At 43.3% G+C, this 18,173-nt stretch overlaps 2 pseudogenes; both read right to left on the reverse strand.

Annotated features, from left to right (window-relative positions):
- Window positions 1-3,084: 3,084 nt before the first annotated feature.
- LOC128576125 (RRP15-like protein) lies at window positions 3,085-3,917 on the reverse strand (annotated as a pseudogene).
- Window positions 3,918-4,078: 161 nt separating this feature from the next.
- Window positions 4,079-5,206, reverse strand: LOC128575801 (40S ribosomal protein S8-like; annotated as a pseudogene).
- Between the last annotated feature and the right edge of the window lie 12,967 nt (window positions 5,207-18,173).

Genomic DNA, 18,173 nt, shown 5'->3' on the forward strand with positions numbered 1-18,173 from the left:
CTCCTTTCCCTGAGGTCATCACTACTCCAAAACTGATGTATATTATTACCATCCTGGCATGTGTTTAACCTTTTTTTTGTTGTTTTGGTTTTTTGGAGACAAAGTCACACTTTGCCACCCTGGGGTTGAGTGCCTTGGCGTCATGGCTCACAGCAACCTCAAACTCTTGAGCTCAAAGAGATCCTTTTGCCTCCTGAGTAGCTGAGACTACAAACACCCACCACAACGTCTGTCTAGTTACTCTATTTTTAGTAGAGACAAGGTCTTGCTCTCACTCAGGCTGATCTCAGAACTCCTAAGCTCAAGCAATCCACCTGCCTTGGCCTCCCTGAGTGCTAGGATTGCAGGCATAAACATGTGTTTAATCTTTGTCAATGGATTTAACTATACAAAATTTTATTTATTTATTTTTCTTTGCAGTTTTTGGCTGGGGCCGGATTTGAACCTGCCACTTCCAGTACATGGGGCCGGCGCCCTACTCCTTGAGCCACAGGCACTGCCTTTTTATGTGAGTTTTTTTTTTCTGTAGTTTTTAGCCAGGGCTGGTTTTGAACCCGCCATCTCTGGCATATGGGGCCCGCGCCCTACCCTTTTGAGCCACAGGCACCGCCCTATACGAAATTTTGATATTTGATACTTTGTCTTATAACATAAGCAATTTCATTTGGGTGCAGCTAAATAATGTAGACCTAATGAACATGTGGTGCGGATTTTTTTGTTTATGCCGAGGGTGGCGGGTTCAAACCCAGCCCCGGCCAAACTGCAACAAAAAATAGCCGGGCGTTGTGGCGGGCGCCTGTAGTCCCAGCTGCTTGGGAGGCTGAGGCAAGAGAATCGCGTAAGCCCAAGAGTTAGAGGTTGCTGTGAGCCGTGTGACGCCACGGCACTTTACCTGAGGGCAGTACAGTGAGACTCTGTCTCTACAAAAAAAAAAAAAAAAAAAAAAAAAGAAAATGTTACGTAAATATATTATAACTTAAATACATTTGTGTGTGCATATATATGCAAACTTGCTTCTAATGGGTCATTATATTTTTAAAGACTTTTTATTTTGAAATAATTATAGTGTTGGGCAGTGCCTGTGGCTCATTGGGTAGGGCACCAGCCCCATATACCAAGGGTGGCGGGTTCGAACCCGGCCCCGGCCAAACTGCAACAAAAAAATAGCCAGGCGTTGTGTCTCTAAAAACAAAAAGAAAGAATTATAGTGTCACAGGAAGTTGCAAAGATAATAAGGAGAAATCTTTTTGTATCCTTCATCTACTTTCCCTGCCAATAGTTACATTTTATATAACCATAGAGCAATATAAAAACCAGAAAAGTTGGGTGGCACCTGTGGCTCAAAGGAGTAGGGTGCTGGCTCCATATGCTGGAGGTGGCAGGTTCAAGCCCAGCCCCGGCCAAAAACTGCCAAAAAAAAAAAAAAACCAGAACAGTGACATTGGTACAATGTATGTGTGTAGTTCTATGCCATTGTAGACACAAATGTAGGTTTGTATCATCATTGCAGTCAAGACACAAAACTATTTGGGTTTTTTTGTTTGTTTTTATTTTTGAGACAGAGTCTCACTATGTCGTCCTGGGTAGGGTGTCCCGAGGCATCACAGCTCACAGCAACCTCAAATTCCTGGGCTCAAGTGATTCTCTTGCCTGAGCCTCCCAAACAGCAGGGACTACAGGTGTTCTGCCCCAGCAACCGGCTATTTTCCTGTTGCAGATGTCATTGTCGTTTAGCTGTCCCGGGCCGGGTTCAAACCCACCAGCCTCAGTGTATGTGGCTGGTGCCGTTACCACTGTGCTATGGGTGCACACTTTTTTTTTTTTTTTAAGATTTTTTTTTTAAATTTTTGTTTGTTTGTTTTTAATTTCAGTTTGCTTGTTCATTCTTTGTTTGAAGTACTCCTTTTTTGTTGATTTTCTTCTTCCTCTGGCGGTGCTGGCTGTTTTTGATGCTGTTAGTAGAGACGGGGTCTTACTCTGGCTCACTACTGCTCATACTGGTCTTGAACCTCTGATCTCAGACAATCCACCCGCCTCGGCCTCCCACAGCGCTGGGACTACAGGCATGAGCCACCACGCCCGGCCTTTTTTTTTTTTTTACAGAACTATATGATTACCCCAAAGCTTCTTTGTGCTACGTTCTTATAGTCACACACACACACCCTACAAACTATGGCAACTACTTAGCTACTTTCATTTTTAAGAAAACTATGTAAATGGAATCACACAGTATCTATACTTTTAACATTGGCTTTTTCAATCAGCATAATGCCCTTGAGATCCATCCAAGTTGTTTGTTGCACGTATCAATAGTTTGTCCCCTTTTTTATGGATTATTTTGAAAATTAAAAAAAAAAAATTCTTCCTTTTTATGCTAACTATTCCACAGTATGGCTGTACCATAGTTTCTTACAATGTTTTAATGGACATTTCGGTGGTTTCTTGGTTAGGATTATTTCAAATGAAGCTGCTGCGAATGTTCATGTGCAGTTTATACATGAACTTAAAATTTCATTTCTCTGGGATAAGTGCCCAAGAATACAAATGTTGGTTTGTATGTTTAGTTTTTTAAGAAACTTGTCAAACTTTTTCCCAGAGTAGTTGTACCCTTACATGTTCCCACAGCAATATATAAGCAATTCAGATTTCCTACATTTTTATCAGCATTTGGTATCATCACTGTTTGTTTTAGCTATTCTTTTTTTTATTTCAAAAAGTTTATTTTAATTATGAATTGTACTGCATTTCTGTAGATAATGGTCATTCTAAAACAACACATCAACAGACATGACCAATCTGTAGACATGTAATGATCCTGGCAAAACGTATCTCTTGCTGGTTAAGCAGAACATTTTTTTACAATTGTTTTGTGGAATAATACTTAAAACTATACAAGAATTGAAAATATAATCTTAATACAATTTACATGAAAAGGGGGAAGACAAGTATTCTCCCTTTACCAAAGCTAGTAAAAGTTTGTAGGCTTTCTTTCAAATGGTATCCTTATAACTTCCCAACTGTAAGAGAATGAAACATTTTTTGTAGGAGATAGCAAGTGATTGCAAATTTGTCTCCTACATTGCTTTACGTATCAGAGTCGCGTGCAGATCCTGGTCTGCTGTCATCTGGCCCATCACTTTCCTTGTCCCAGTCTTTCACAGATGCTCCCATCATGGAATCATCACGTAGGATAGTCCAACTTGGGCCCTCTCCTGATTTCCCTTCAGTCTGTTTGGCTTTTGAGCTCTTCCTAGTTGAACTCGTCTCATTTGTACTTCCATCCATTCCTCTCAAAACACTGAGGAAATCTTTCTTGGAAACAGCTGATACCAACTTAGCACGCCGCCTAACAGAGCCTCCAGCTTCTTTAACCTTTTCATCAACATTTTTTTGATGTTTCTGAACAGCATTAAATAATTGCACCACACCCCTTGCTGCAATTCTCTGGAGATTTCTCTCAGTTTCTTTGTCTTTGACAACATCTGGCTTTACTCTGCACATCATTTCCCACTCCAGCCTCTTATCACACTGTTTTATTTTCTCTAGTCTTTTTTGTTTTAACTTTTCTTTTTCCTTTTCCAGCTCTTTGTTTTTGACCAAAATGGTGGGTTTACTTTTAGGAATTTTTTTGTTAAGGATTTTAGCCATGGCATTTGCCCAGCCCATATTAGTCCCAACATTGGATTCTGCAGTATTTTCATTTTCATTATAGGGTTCAACATCATCCTCATTGTCAGCTTCTCTGCTTCATCATCAGAAGAAAAGCAATCCTTTTCCAATCCACAGCTTCCTTTGCTGTCGGAAGCGTCTTTGACCTCGTCTTCCAGCTCGGCTCTGGCGTCCAATTTCCTCCTCTTTGGATTCTTTTTCAGCTTTTTGCCCGCACTCACACGCAAGTTCTGAATGGCCGCAGACATCTTTCAACGACCTGTTTTAGCTGTTCTAATTTGTGTGTATTGATATCTGTTTATGGGCTTAATTTGTATTTTGGTAGTGGCAAGTGAAGTTGAACATCTTTTAGTTCAACTTTCAGTTCATTTATTCTGAATGTTTTTTAGTCTTCCCTCGTATGACTACGTCACAGTAAATTTATCCTGTGCTGTCCTGGGGGACAGTCAGGTTATTTGCACCAACAGCACTGCAGCCATCGTCGTTGTTCATTTCATTTGATGAGATATCATTGTGCACACACCATTCACCTCTCAACTCATTCCAAAAACTTCTCCTGTTTAATTGAATTGTTGCTTTTCATTTTCATCTTACTTGAACACTCAAAAACATATGACTTATTTGACAGCTTCATAGGGAAATTTTTTTTTCTCTTGGATTTCCATTACAACACACAATTCTGATTTTCCTCCTACTTCTCTGGCCACACATTTTCAGCTTTCTTTTTTTTTTTTTTGGAATAATGAACGTTTATTACATGAACTAAGACAGCAAAGAGGAAGGCTTCTTGCCTGTAGCACAGTGGGTACGGCGCCAGCCATGTGCATGAAGGCTGACGGGTTCAAACCCAGGGCCAGCTAAAAAATGACAATGGCGACCAAAAAAAAAAAAAAGGATAGGCGAGAGGAAGAATTTTTCGCCTTTCCAGGCCTTGATTTTCCTCAGATAGAACTCCAGCTCTTTGCCTTCTAGCACATAGCCATCCGCTTGGCCACCCTGGCCTGGTCCTGATGCAATGCATGCAGGAAGCTTGCCCTGCTGGAACTGCTCCTCCAGAAGACTGCTTATTTTGGCGTTCTGTTTCCTTTCATCATATTTCTTCTGAATTTTTTTGAACGTTTTTTTGTTTAAAATCTCTTGTTCTTCTGGAGTCAGCTTGGCTCCTTTCTTGCGGCCCAGGGGCAGTGCATATGGGACTCATACCGCTGTCGGTGTGGTGTGCTGTCAATAAGCACAATGCAGTTCTTCACCAAGGGCTTGGTACGAACCAGCTCATTATTGGATGCATTGTAGACAACATCAATGATCCTTGTTTTCCTAGTACAACACTCCGAGCCCCAAGAGAAGTTCCCCACGTCCAGCCTCAGAGCACAGTATTTCTTGTTACCTCCCTGAACATGGACTTGATGTATTCGGCAGAGGCCAGTCTTAGTGTTAGCTGCGGGGCGTCCCAACTCATGCTTCCGCTTCTTGTGGTAGGGCTTTCTCTTGCCCCCGGTCTGCGGTGCTTGTGCCAGTTGTCCCGAGAGATGCCCATTGCTTGGCGCTGGCTAGAAAGAGCATTTTCAGCTTTCTTTTGGAACTTCTTTGCCCAAATTTTCAACACTGGAGTCCACAAGGCTCAGTTACTGGCCCTCTCATCTTGAAGCTTATTCTTCTTGACACCTACATTTTTCATAAGTAATTTTATCTACTTCCATGATTTCAAATACCAGATTAACTTCTCCGCACAAGAATAATTTTCTAACTTCAAAAAAAAAAAAAGAATAATTTTCTGAGCTCCAGATCCCTATCTCAAACTCCAAACTCAGCATCTCCATTCAGACATCACACATTTGATCATCTTTTTTTTTTTTTTTTTGTAGAGACAGAGTCTCACTTTATGGCCCTCGGTAGAGTGCCGTGGCGTCACACAGCTCACAGCAACCTCCAACTCCTGGGCTTAAGCGACTCTCTTGCCTCAGCCTCCCGAGTAGCTGGGACTACAGGCGCCCGCCCCAATGCCCGGCTATTTTTTGGTTGCAGTTTGACCAGGGCCGGGTTTGAACCCGCCACCCTCGGTATATGGGGCCGGTGCCCTATGGACTGAGCCACAGGCGCCACCCCACATTTGATCATCTTAAAACTTAATATTGGAGGCCAGACTTGGTGGCTCATGCCTGTAATCCTAGTACTCTGAGAGGCCAAGATGGGTGTATCACCTGAGCTCAGGAGTTCGAGACCAGCCTGAGCAAGAGCAAGATCCTGTCTCTACTAAATATAGAAAAACTAGCTGGGTGTTGTGGCGGGCACCTGCAGTCCCAGCTACTTGGGAGGCTGAGGCAAGAGGATTACCCAAGAGTTTGAGGTTGCTGTGAGCTAGGACACTACGGAACTCTACTCAAGGCACAGAAAGTAAAATAAAATAAAATAAAATAAAATAAAATAAAATAAAATAAAATAAAATAAAATAAAATAAAATAAAATAAAATAAAATAAAATACATGCCTGTAATCCTAATACTCTGGGAGGCTGAGGTGGGTGCATTGTCTGAGCTCAGGAGTTTGAGACCAGTCTGACCAAGAGCAAGACTCCATTTCTTTTTTTTTTTTTGAGACAGAGCCTCAAGCTGTCACCCTTGGTAGAGTGCCATGGCATCACAGTTCACAGCAACTTCTAACTCCTGGGCTCAAGCGAGTCTCCTGCCTCTGCCTCCCAAGTAGCTGGGACCACAGGCGCCCGCCACAACGCCCGGCTATTTTTTTTGGTTGCAGCCATCATTGTTGTTTGGCAGGCCCGGGCTGGATTCAAACCCGCCAGCTCAGGTGTATATGGCTGTCGCCTTAGCCTCTTGAGCCACACGCGCCAAGCCAAGACTCCATTTCTAAAACAACAGCTGGGACCAGGTGGGTGGCTCACACCTGTAATCCTAGCATTTTGGAAGGCTGAAGCAGGTGGATCGCTTGAGCTCACAAGTTTAAGACCAGCCTGAGTAAGAGTGAGACCCTCATCTCTACTAAAAATAAAAAACTGAGGCAAGTTGATCCCTTGAGCCCAAGAGTTTGAGGTTGCCATGAGCTATGATGCCACAGCACTCTACCAAGGGTAACAAAGTGAGACTCTGTCTCAATAAATAAGTAAATAATAAATAAATAATTAAAAAAAATAGCTGGGATTTGTAGTGAGCACCTATAGTCTCAGGTACTTGGAAGGCTGAAGCAAGGGGATTGATTGAGCCCAAGAGACTGGAGGTTGATGTGAGCTATGATGCCACAGCACTCTACCCAGGCAACAAAGTGAGACTTTGTCTAAATTAATTAATTAATTAATTAAAATAAAGTTAATATTGAGGCTGGGCCAGGTAGCTCATACCTGTGTTCTAGCACTTTGGTAATCCTAGCACTTTGGGTGGCTGAGGCAGGAGGATTGCTTGAGGCCAGGAGTTCAAGACCAGTCTGAGCAAGAGTAAGACCTTGTCCCTACAAAAAATAGAAGAATTAGGCTCAGCATCCGTAGCTCAGTGGTTAGGGCACCAGCCACATGCACAGGGGCTGGTGGATTTGAACCCAGCCCAGGCCTGCTAAACAACAATGACAACTGCAACAACAAAATTAGCCAGGCACCTGTAGTCCCGGCTACTTGGGAGGCTGAGCCAAGAGAATCATTTAAGCCCAGGAGTTTGAGGTTGCTGTGAGCTGTGATGTCATAGCACTCTACCAAGGGCAACATAGTAAGACTGTCTCAAAAAGAAAAGAAAAGAAGAAGAATAATTAGCCAGGAGTGGTGATGTGTGCCTGTAGTCTCAGCTACTTAGGAGTCTGAGGCAGGATAATCACTTGAGCCCAAAAGTGTTTGAGGTTGCTATGAGCTTGATAACACCACTCCACTTAGCCCAGGTGATAAAGTGAGACCCTGTCTAAAAAAGAGAAAAAAAACTTAACATTGTCAAAACCATATTTGTGATGATCCTTTGAAAACCTCCTCTGTCCCCACCTTGGTCAATAACAACATTTAGCCAGAAATGCCAGAAATTTGGGATTTATTTTGACAACTTCTTTTTTTATACCATCTGCTATAGTTTGAATGTCCAAAACTCATGTTAAAGTTTAACTACCATTGTGACAGTATTAAGAGGTGAGACCTTTAGGAGATGATCACATCATGATGGCTTTGCCCTCGGGAATGGATTAATGCTGCTATCAAGAGAGTGGATTAGTTATCTTGTGAGTGCAGCCCACCTGTTCTCTCTCACCCTCCTCCTCATGTGATACCTTCTGCCATGTTAAGAAGCAGGAAGAAGGCCCTCATCAGGTGCGACCCCTCAGTCGTGGACTTCCCAGCCTCCAGAACTCTGAGCCAAATATATCTCTTTTCTTTATAAATCAGCCAATCTGTAATATTCTGTTATAGCAGCAGAAAGCAGGCTAAGATACCAGCCTCATACAATTAACCAATAAATCTTATAAATCTTACTTTCTTTCTTTTTTTTTTTTTTTTGTAGAGATGGAGTCTCACTTTATGGCCCTCCGTAGAGTGCTATGGCATCTCAGCTCACAGCAACCTCCAACTCCCGGGCCCAGTCGGTTCTCCTGTCTCAGTTTCCCAAGTAGCTGGGACTACAGACACCCGCCACAACACCTGGCTATTTTTTTGTTGCAGTTTGGCCGGGGCCAGGTTTGAACCCACCACCCTCAGTATATGGGGCCGGCGCCCTATCCACTGAGCCACAGGCGCCACCCTAAATCCTACTTTCTAAATATATCTGTGATCTATGTATTTATCATCTCTATGACACCACTTCACTTGAGGTTGTCAATTATCTGCTCCTATTTCATCTCCTTTATTCACAGAATAGCTGAATTCATCCCTCCCCATTCACTCTTGCTTTACTGAGGTATATCCGTGGCCACATGACATAAATGACTGACAACATAAATCTAGTTTTATGTAACTTGCTAAGTTTCTTCACACCTTTAAGCCTTTACATGTGCCACTTCCTCTGCCTGAAATGCTCTCTCTTCCCTCCGTGCAGAGCTTACTTCTACTCATTCATCAAGCCTCAGTCTAAATATCATTTCCTGGGGTGGCACCTGTGGCTCAAAGGGGTAGGGCACCGGCCTCATATGCCAGAGGTGGTGGGTTCAAACCCAGTCCTGGCCAAAAACTGCAAAAAATATATACATATATCATTTCCTCAGAAATATCTCCACTAATCACACTCACCTCACAGGTTGTATTTGCCCTTACTTTCCCTTCATAGACCCTACCACAATTATAATTTAAATATTTTATTTACATTGTTTTTGTTTAATATCCACCCACCCCCACCATGTGTCTTGTTCACCATTATATTTCAAAACTCTGGCATAGTGCTTGTCACATGGTATATGCTTGATAAATATTTCTAGAAATTATACATAACTTTATTTTTCTTTTTTTTTTTAGAGACAGAGTCTCACTTTGTTGCCCTTGGTAGAGCACAGTAGCATCACAGCTCACAGCAACCTTCAACTCCTGGGCTTAGGCGATTCTCTTGTCTCAGCCTCTCAAGTAGCTGGGACTACAGGGACCCACCACAACGCCCGGCTATTTTTTGTTTGCAGTTTGGCTGGGGCTGGGTTTGAACCCACTACCCTCGGCATATGGGGCCCATGCTCTGCCCACTGAGCCACAGGCACCGCCCATAATACATAATTTTTAAGTGACTATTTGAATAGCTGAATGAATGAATACACGTTTGAATGAAGTATATCCTTACTTTAAGGATGAATGAAACATCCTTAAAATGTTTATATCTCTTGTTCACTAATCACTTGACTTATGTGAACAATACCAAATGAAGGCAAAACTTGATAGATAACCCCATTTTTTTTTTTTTTTGAGACAGAGTCTCACGAGGCCGTCCTCAGTAGAGTGCTATGGCGTCACAGCTCACAGCAACCTCAAACTCTTGGGCTAAAGCGATTCTCTGGCCTCAGCTTCCCAAATAGCTGGGACTACAGGTGCCCGTCACAATGCCTGGCTCTTTTTTGGTTATAATTGTCACTGTTGTTTGACCAGCCCAGGCTGGGTTCGAACCCACCAGCTCCGGTGTATGTGGCTGGCACCCTAGCCGCTGAGCTACAGACGTCAAGCCAACTCCCCCATTTTTTTTTTTTTTTTTTTGAGACAGGGTCTCACTTTCTCAACCAGGCTGGAATGCAGTGGTAATCATAACTCACTACAGCTTCAAACTCTTGGGCTCAAGCAATCCTCCTGCCTCAACCTCTCAAGTAGCTAGGACTATAGAAGCACACCACCATGCTCAGATAACTTTTTTTTTATTTTATAGAGGGGGGGTGTGTCTTACTATGTCACCCAGCTGATCTCAAACTCCTGGCCTCAAGCCATACTCCCAAATTGACCTCCCAAAGTGCTAGCATTATAGACATGAGCCACCATGAGCCCCCACACCATGCCCAGTCAACTTTATATATAGCCATCTCTTTTTTTTGAGACAAACCTCAAGCTGTCCCCCTGGGTAGAGTGCTGTGGCATCACAGCTCACAGCAACCTCCAACCCCTGGGCTGAAGCAAGTCTCCTGCCTCTGCCTCCCAAGTAGCTAGGACTACAGGTGCCCGCCACAACGCCCAGCTATTTTTTGGTTGCAGCCGTCATTGTTGTTTGGTGGGCCCGGGCTGGATTCGAACCCGCCAGCTCAGGTATATGTGGCTGGTGCCTTAGCCGCTTGAGCCACAGGCGCCAAGCCTATATAACCATCTTTACTGTAGCCTTATTTTATAACAACAAAATGTACAGATGATTCAAATATCCAATAAAAAGGAAGCATAAGTATATCAAGATGTAATAATATTGTGCTTTCTTTCCCAAATCTAGCTGATCATCAGAATCCCTTGGGAGAACTTCTATAAAAATACAGATTCTGGGCCAGGTGTGGGGGCTCACACCTGTAATCCTAGCACTCTGGAAGGCCAAAGCAGGAAGATTGCTTTAGGCCAGGAGGTGGAGACCACCCTGAGCAAGGGCTAGACCTCCTCCTACATAGACACTCCCCATCCATTACTAGTCAGGTGTGGTGATGACCCTTGCCTACAGTCCTAGCTACTCAGGAGGCTGAGGCAGGAGGATTGCTTAAGCCCAGGAGTTTGAGGTTACTGTGAGCTGTGATGATGCCAGTGCACTCTAGCTGCAGCAACAGAGCAAGACACTGTCTCAAAAAAAAAAAAAAAAAGGCACACACACCCCCACAAAATAGAGATTTCAGGGTCTCTCTCTTGACCTACTAAGTTAAATTCTCTAGGGGCAGATAGAGCAAAAAAGCTCCTTTGATTCCTCTGATGATTAGGTGGGTTTGGGAACCACTATGTTGAGTGGAAAGAATACAGATTCTAAATTAAGACTAACTTTCCTATTTATCAGCTCTGTAACCTCATGCAAATAAGTTTTCAGACTTCCCTAAGGTCACTTCCCTCATCTGTAAAATACCAATTTTGGGGGGCAGCGAGGAATGAATAAAATGGTATTTATAAAATGCCTGACATGGCTTGGTGCCTGTAGCTCAGTGGCTAGGGCACCAGCCACGTACACCGGAGCTGGTGGGTTCGAACCCAGCCCGGGCCTGCCAAACAACAATGACAACTACAACCAAAAAAATAGCCGGGCGTTGTGGCAGGCGCCTATAGTCCCAGCTTCTTGGGAGGCTGAGGCAAGAGAATTGCTTAAGCCCAAGAGTTTGAGGTTGCTGTGAGTTGTGACACCAGGACACTCTACCCAGGACAATGGCTTGAGACTTTGTCTCAAAACATAAATAAAAAATAAAATGCCTGACATACAAATTAGGTAATTGCTATCAATTGTATTGTTAGTACCTTGGCACTGTAGCTTCTAAAATTAATATTCCTGAAAAAAAAAATATTGTTCCCCTATGTATCAAAGTCCTAGAAGAAAGGACATGGTACATTTGAGCTATGTAATTTGAGGAGATTTAATAAAGGGATTATTTACAAAAGGTTTAGAGAAATCCCTAAGGATTATTGCAGAACTTGTTACAACTGTCTCTAACAGCTCTTACCAAACCTAGGCCTGAAAAGAGATCCCAGAAAGTGTGGCTATATGCAGAGGGCCTTTCACAGGAGCTGGGACCTTCAGTAAAGGGACACAGCCAACCCACAACAATCCCTTGAAAGAGAGGGGCAATAAAGACCCTGACATGCTTACCGCTCCCGACTGGGCAAACCCGGGTAGAACTCAACAGAATCCACGGATGGAATCTTTGTGGGTCAACCTCCTGGAACACAAAATGGAGTGAAGAAGGGAAGAGAGGATCTGTAATAAGGGTACTAATCACAGACATAAGTATTTCAAATGAGTAAAAAATACTCATAGCAATTAAATTGCAGGTAAATACATGAACATTTTAATAGTGATTGTCTTTGGGAAGTCAGATTACAAATTACCTTTCCTTGCTCTTTCTAATTGGTTTGAATTTTCTGAAGTTTCAACCATAAATAATAATAGTTAACATTTATTGAGTGTTCTATTTTCTTTTTTTTTAATTTTTTTCTTTTTTGAGACAAAGTCTCATTTTGTCACTCTTGGTGGAGTGCTGTAGCATCATAGCTCACAGCAACCTCTCAAGCAATTCTCTTGCCTCAGCCTCCTAAGTGGCTGGGACCACAGGTGCCTGCCACAACACCCCGCTATTTTTAGAGGCAGGGCCTCACTCTGGCTCAGGTTGGTCTCGAATCTGTGAGCTCAGGCAATGCACCTGCTTCGGCCTCCCAAGTGCTGGATTACAAACGTGAGCCACCATGCCCAGCAAGTGTTCTATTTTCTTATGTGTATTTCATCCTTATAGCAACCCTATAAAGTAGGTACTATTATCATTTTCACTTTATAGATAAAGAAATTGCACTAGAGAGATTAATTGACTTAACCAAAGTTGTACAGCCACAAGAAACCTGTGAGGCTGTGATTTACATATAGGCATTCTGCTCCAGAGTCCACACTATTAAAAATGATACTATATTATATTCACAGTAGGTAACAAGAAAGACTTTCACAAGGGGAAAATTGATTGATAAATTTTATCAATCAAAATTTTAACTCTTTTTTTTTTTTTTTGAGGCAGAGTCTCAAGCTGTCGCCCTCAGTAGAGTGCTATGGCGTCACAGCTCACAGCAACCTCAAACTCTTGGGCTTAAGTGATTCTCTTGCCTCAGCCTCCCAAACAGCTGGGACTACCTACAGGCGCCTGCCACAGCGCCCAGCTATTTTTTTGTTGTAGTTGTCATTGTCAATTTTAGCTGGCCTGGGGCTGGGTTCAAACCCACCAGCCTCAGTGTATGTGGCCAGTGCCCTACCCACTGAGCTATGGGCGCCACCCAACTTTAATTTGTTTTAAAGAAAAGCATTTTTATAGTATATTTCCCTGGTATTCAATAAATATTAAAAATGTTATAAGGCATAATTACATGTTATAATACATAATAAACATGGTAATATATAAAAATACATATATAGTTTTGATTCACTTATTTCATGTCTTCTTCCTTCATAATAAAATCCTTGATTTTCTTTCTTTTTTTTTTTTTTTAAATCCCTGAGTTTCATCTGGGCCTGAGATCACTGAGAATAAAGACTACATTTTTCAGCTCCCTGTAACTAGGTGTGGTTATGTCTAAATTCTGGATAGTGAATCGTAGGCAGAAGTAATGCTTGCAACATCCAGAAAGCGCCTTTGAAAGGAGAAAGTAAGCACTTCTCTTTGTCCTTTCTGTTGGCTGGAGTGCGGACATGATGGCTGCAAGTCAAGCAGCCATCCTCAGATCATGAGGTAAAAACCACGTCTGAACTCTGGCTAAGCAGCAAAATAGGAAGAATTTGTAAAGCCATCTTACCTTATCTGACCTGGAATACTAAAAAAAGTCTCCAGAATTTTTTTTATATAGGAGAAAAATTAGCTTTTCTCTTCCATAAGCCATTGTTTGGGTTTGCAGTCATTATAGCTGAAGCTAATCCTAATTAGAACCTCTTCCTTTAATCTTCTTTCTGCATTTTTGTTTGTTTGTGACAGAGTCTCAAGTTGTCGCCCTGGGTAGAGTGCTGTGGTGTCCTAGCTCACAGCAACCTCTAATTCGGCATTCAGGCTCAAGTGATCCTCTTGCCTCAGTTTTTCTTTTCTTTTTTTTTTTTTTTTTGCAGTTTTTGACTGGGGCTGGGTTTGAATCCACCACCTCCGGCATATGAGAGCCACAGGCACTGCCCCAGTTTTTCTATTTTTAATAGAGATAGGGGGTCACTTTCACTCAGGCTGGTCTTGAACTTGTGAGCTCAAGGAATCCACCCGCCTCAGCCTCCCAGCATGCTAGGATTACAGGCGTGAGCTACCACGCCTGCCGAGCCTGCATGTTTGTTTTTGTTTATTTGGAGAGTCTCATTCTTTCGCCTTGGGTAGCATGCAGTGGCATCATCATAACTTACAGCAACCTCAAATCCTTGAGCTTAAATCTTCCTGGCTGGGTGCGGTGGCTCAGACCTGTAATCCTAGTACTCTGTGACACCGAGGCGGGTGGATTGCTTGAGCTCATGAGTTCGAGACCAGCCTAAGCCAGGGAGAGACTTGGTCTCTAAAGAAAAATTAGCCAGGGCGGCGCCTGTGGCTCAAGGAGTAGGGCGCTGGTCCCATATGCCGGAGGTGGCGGGTTCAAACCCAGCCCCGGCCAAAAAAAAGAAAAATTAGCCAGATATTGTGGCAGGCACCTATAGTCCCAGCTATTTGGGAGCCTGAGGCAAGAGAATCGCTTGAGCCCAAGAGTTTGAGGTTGCTGTGAGCTATGACTCCATAGCACTCTGCCAAGGGCAACAAAGTGAGACTTTGCTCAAAAAAAAAAAAAAAAAGAAAAAGAAAAAAGAAAGAGATTTCTCTGAAGATGATGAAAATGTTCTTTATGTTGTTTTGGGTCCTAGTTGCTTGAGTGTATACAACTGTCAAAATGCATTGAACTGAGCACTTATGATGTGTGTATTTCATTGCACACAAATTTATCTCAGTAAAAGGATTAAAGAGCAGGCAAACAAAAAATTCCCAATCTCAGAGTCTGAATCAACAGGTCTGTGATGGGGACTAGCATGTTTTTTTTTTTCTTTCATGAGTTCCAGAGGTAATTCTGTGGGGCCCCCAGTTGAGAGCAACTGTCAAGAGTGGCATAAAATTATGGAAGGAATTAGGAAGAAAAAAGTCATCTGTAAAAGATCTAGGAAACCACTTATGTTATTCTGTCTGCTCCTTAGAATCCTTATGTTAAAAATGGAGTTGGCATATTTTATAAGAGCAGCAGTAGCAGTGTTTAACCCTACATAAAACACAAACAGCAGTTAGGCCTATTTGCAGATAAAACTAAGATGTTTACAACTTGGTAATTGCAGGCTTAATTGGACTTAATTCTTCCTTGCATGTTGGTGGAGGCCCTACAAGAGCTATATCCATATAGTACACACTTAGGAGCTGTGACCCCCGAATTGTCTAGGCTCCCTCCTATCCTTCTGGGTTTTTTGTTTTTATTATTTGAGACAGAGCCTCAGTCTGTCGCTATGGGTAGAGTGCCATGGTGGCATAACTTACAGCAACCTCAAACTCTTGGGCTCAAGCCATCCTCTTGCCTCCCGAGTCCTACTTTTTATCTTTTATCTTTGTTCTCTTATGTTTCTTTTAGAGTCACGTCAAGGAAAGGATCTTTCCGTTCTCTGTCTGCATACTACTTGCTTTTTTGTAAATCTAATTTTCAGTGAACATTTTGAGACACTGTTTTGTGCCCAGCACCATCTTAAAAATAATGTGCCTGCCTCCCGTAAGATCAGGGAGAACTAGTCCTCTGGCAATGCCGACTGAGGGATCAAATTCAACCAAAATCAGATGGATTCTTTTTCTGGGATAGCTCTTCCTGCAGCTATCCCCTTTGTGCATTTCTCCACAGTGTCGTGGCCAGAAATATACCTTTTTTTTTTTTTGAGACAGAGTCTCACTTTTTCACCCTTGGTAGAGAGTGCCGTCGTGTCACAGCTCACAGCAACCTCCAACTCCTGGGCTTAGGCAATTCTCTTGCTTCAGCCTCCCAAGTAGCCGGGACTATAGGTGCCCGCCACAACGCCTGGCTATTTTTGTTGTTGTTGTTGCAGTTTGGCCGGGACCAGGTTCAAACCCTCCACCCTCGGTATATGGGGCCGGTGCCCTACCCACTGAGCCATGAGCGCCGCCCCAGAAGTATACTTTTTATCTGCCATGTTCTCACTTCATTATTGAAAACCCTCTTCATATGTAGTTCTCCCACTATTAGTGAATGTCAAGATTGTCACCTTCCTCAAAACAGCCACTCAGGCCAGGCTCAGTGGCTCACACCTATAATCCTAGCATGCTGGGAAGCCGAGGCTGGGGGATTCCTCTAGCTCAGGAGTTTGAGACCAGCCTGAGCAAGACAGAGACCTCATCTCTAAAAAGAATAGCTGGGTTTTGGGGGAGACTGATGCAAGAGGATTGAGCTGTGACACAATGGCACTCTACCCAGGGTGACAAAGTGAGACTCTGTCTCAGGAAAAAAAAGCACAAAAAACAAATTGCTGCTCAAAGAACAATTAGTTAAAGTCTATTTATATTTCTATTGCCTTTGGCTTCTTTCTTTCTTTTTTTTGTAGAGACAGAGTCTCACTTTATTGCCCTCCGTAGAGTGCCCTGGCGTCACACTGCTCACAGCAACCTCCAACTCCTGGGCTCAGGCGATTCTCTTGCCTCAGCCTCCAGAGGAGGTGGGACTACAGGCGCCCGCCACAAAGCCCAGCTATTTTTTTGTTGCAGTTTGGCTGGAGCTGGGTTTGAAACCCCGCCTTTGGTGTATGGGGCCGGTGCCCTGCCCTCTGAGCCGCCCTAAGTAAGGTCTTTTTTTTTTTTTTTTTGTAGAGACAGAGTCTCACTTTACCACTCTCCGTAGAGTGCCATGGCGTCACACAGCTCACAGCAACCTCCAGCTCTTGGGCTTTCGCGATTCTCCTGCCTCAGCCTCCCGAGCAGCTGGGACTACAGGCGCCCGCCACAACGCCCGGCTATTTTTTAGTTGCAGTTCGGCCGGGGCCGGGTTTGAACCTGCCACCCTCGGTATATGGGGCCGGCACCCTACTCACTGAGCCATAGGTGCCACCCCTAAGTAAGGTCTCTTAATGCCTTTCTTCAAAAGCCATATACACCACATTTTACTGGTTACAAGGTGTTGTATAATCAAAAATGTGACTAGCTCTTATCCCTGGATTCTGGGAGAGAGAAGTAAACACTTGGAATTTCTTAAGTTAAAACAGATATCTTTATTATTCATGAGCCCCTTGGATAACATTTGAGTGCTAAAAGATGAGATGATTCAGAATGAGGTTGGTCACTAGAAGGACCAATTGCGAGATTAGAGAATGGAAGCTTTGAACCAGCACATCTCTGGGAAAAGGAGAAGAGCTGGAAGGTGAGTTCAATCACATGACTGATGACTCAATCCATCATGCCCAAGTCATGAAACCTCAAAACAGTCTTTGGACACTGGAGCTCAAGTGAACTTCTGTATGTTGCTTATCATTTGGCTGGTGCTGATTAGTATCCTTTGTAATAAAACTGTTACTGTTAACGGTAGCACTTTCTTTCTTTTTTTGTTTAGCAGGCCTGGCCTGGATTCAAACTCACCAGTCCAGGGGCAAGTGATGGGTGCTCTAAACACTGAAGTATGGACGCCGAGCCATATAGCACTTTCTTGAGTTCTGTGAGTTGTGCTGATAAATTACTGAACCTGAAGCGCATCTTGAGAACTCCCTAGATTTGTAGCTGGTTGGTTGGAAGTATAGGTGACTGTGAGACTCCCACTTCTGCCTGGCATCTGAAATGGGGACAATCTTATTGAAGATTATACCATTGAACCTGTGGATTCTGACACTAACTCCAGGTGATTAGTAACAGAATTGAATTGTATTACAGCATACCAGTTGGTATTAGAATACAAAGGCAGTCTGAGTTTATTTTATTTTATTTTTTTATTGAGACAGAGGCTCCCTTTGTTGGCGTGGGTAGAGTGCTATGGTGTCGCAGCTCACAGCAACCTCAAACTCCTGGGCTCAAGCGATTCTCTTGCCTCAGCCTCCTAAGTAGCTGGGACTATAGGCGCCCACCACAACGCTCGGCTATTTTTTTGTTTTAGCAGACCCGAGCTGGGTTTGGACCCAGCAGCCCTGGTGCATGTGGCTGGCGCCCTACCCTCTGAGCTATGGTGCCAAGGGCAGTCTGAGTTTAAAGGGTGAGGAGATAGACTCTATCTCTTGAGAGAAGCAGCAGCAAAGTCACCTTGCAAAGGGTCATGCATACTGGAATGGGAGGAATGTCTGACTTCTGAGCAGTCTGTTGCACTCACTTTCTTGCTGATCCAGCTCTACATTTAAAAGAATGTTTGTTGTGTTTTATCCAGCATTTCTAGATGTTTTATTTGGCTCTGTTTTGTTTGGT

This window comes from Nycticebus coucang, chromosome 23 (genome assembly GCF_027406575.1).
Source record: "Nycticebus coucang isolate mNycCou1 chromosome 23, mNycCou1.pri, whole genome shotgun sequence".
Classification (NCBI taxonomy): domain Eukaryota; kingdom Metazoa; phylum Chordata; class Mammalia; order Primates; family Lorisidae; genus Nycticebus; species Nycticebus coucang.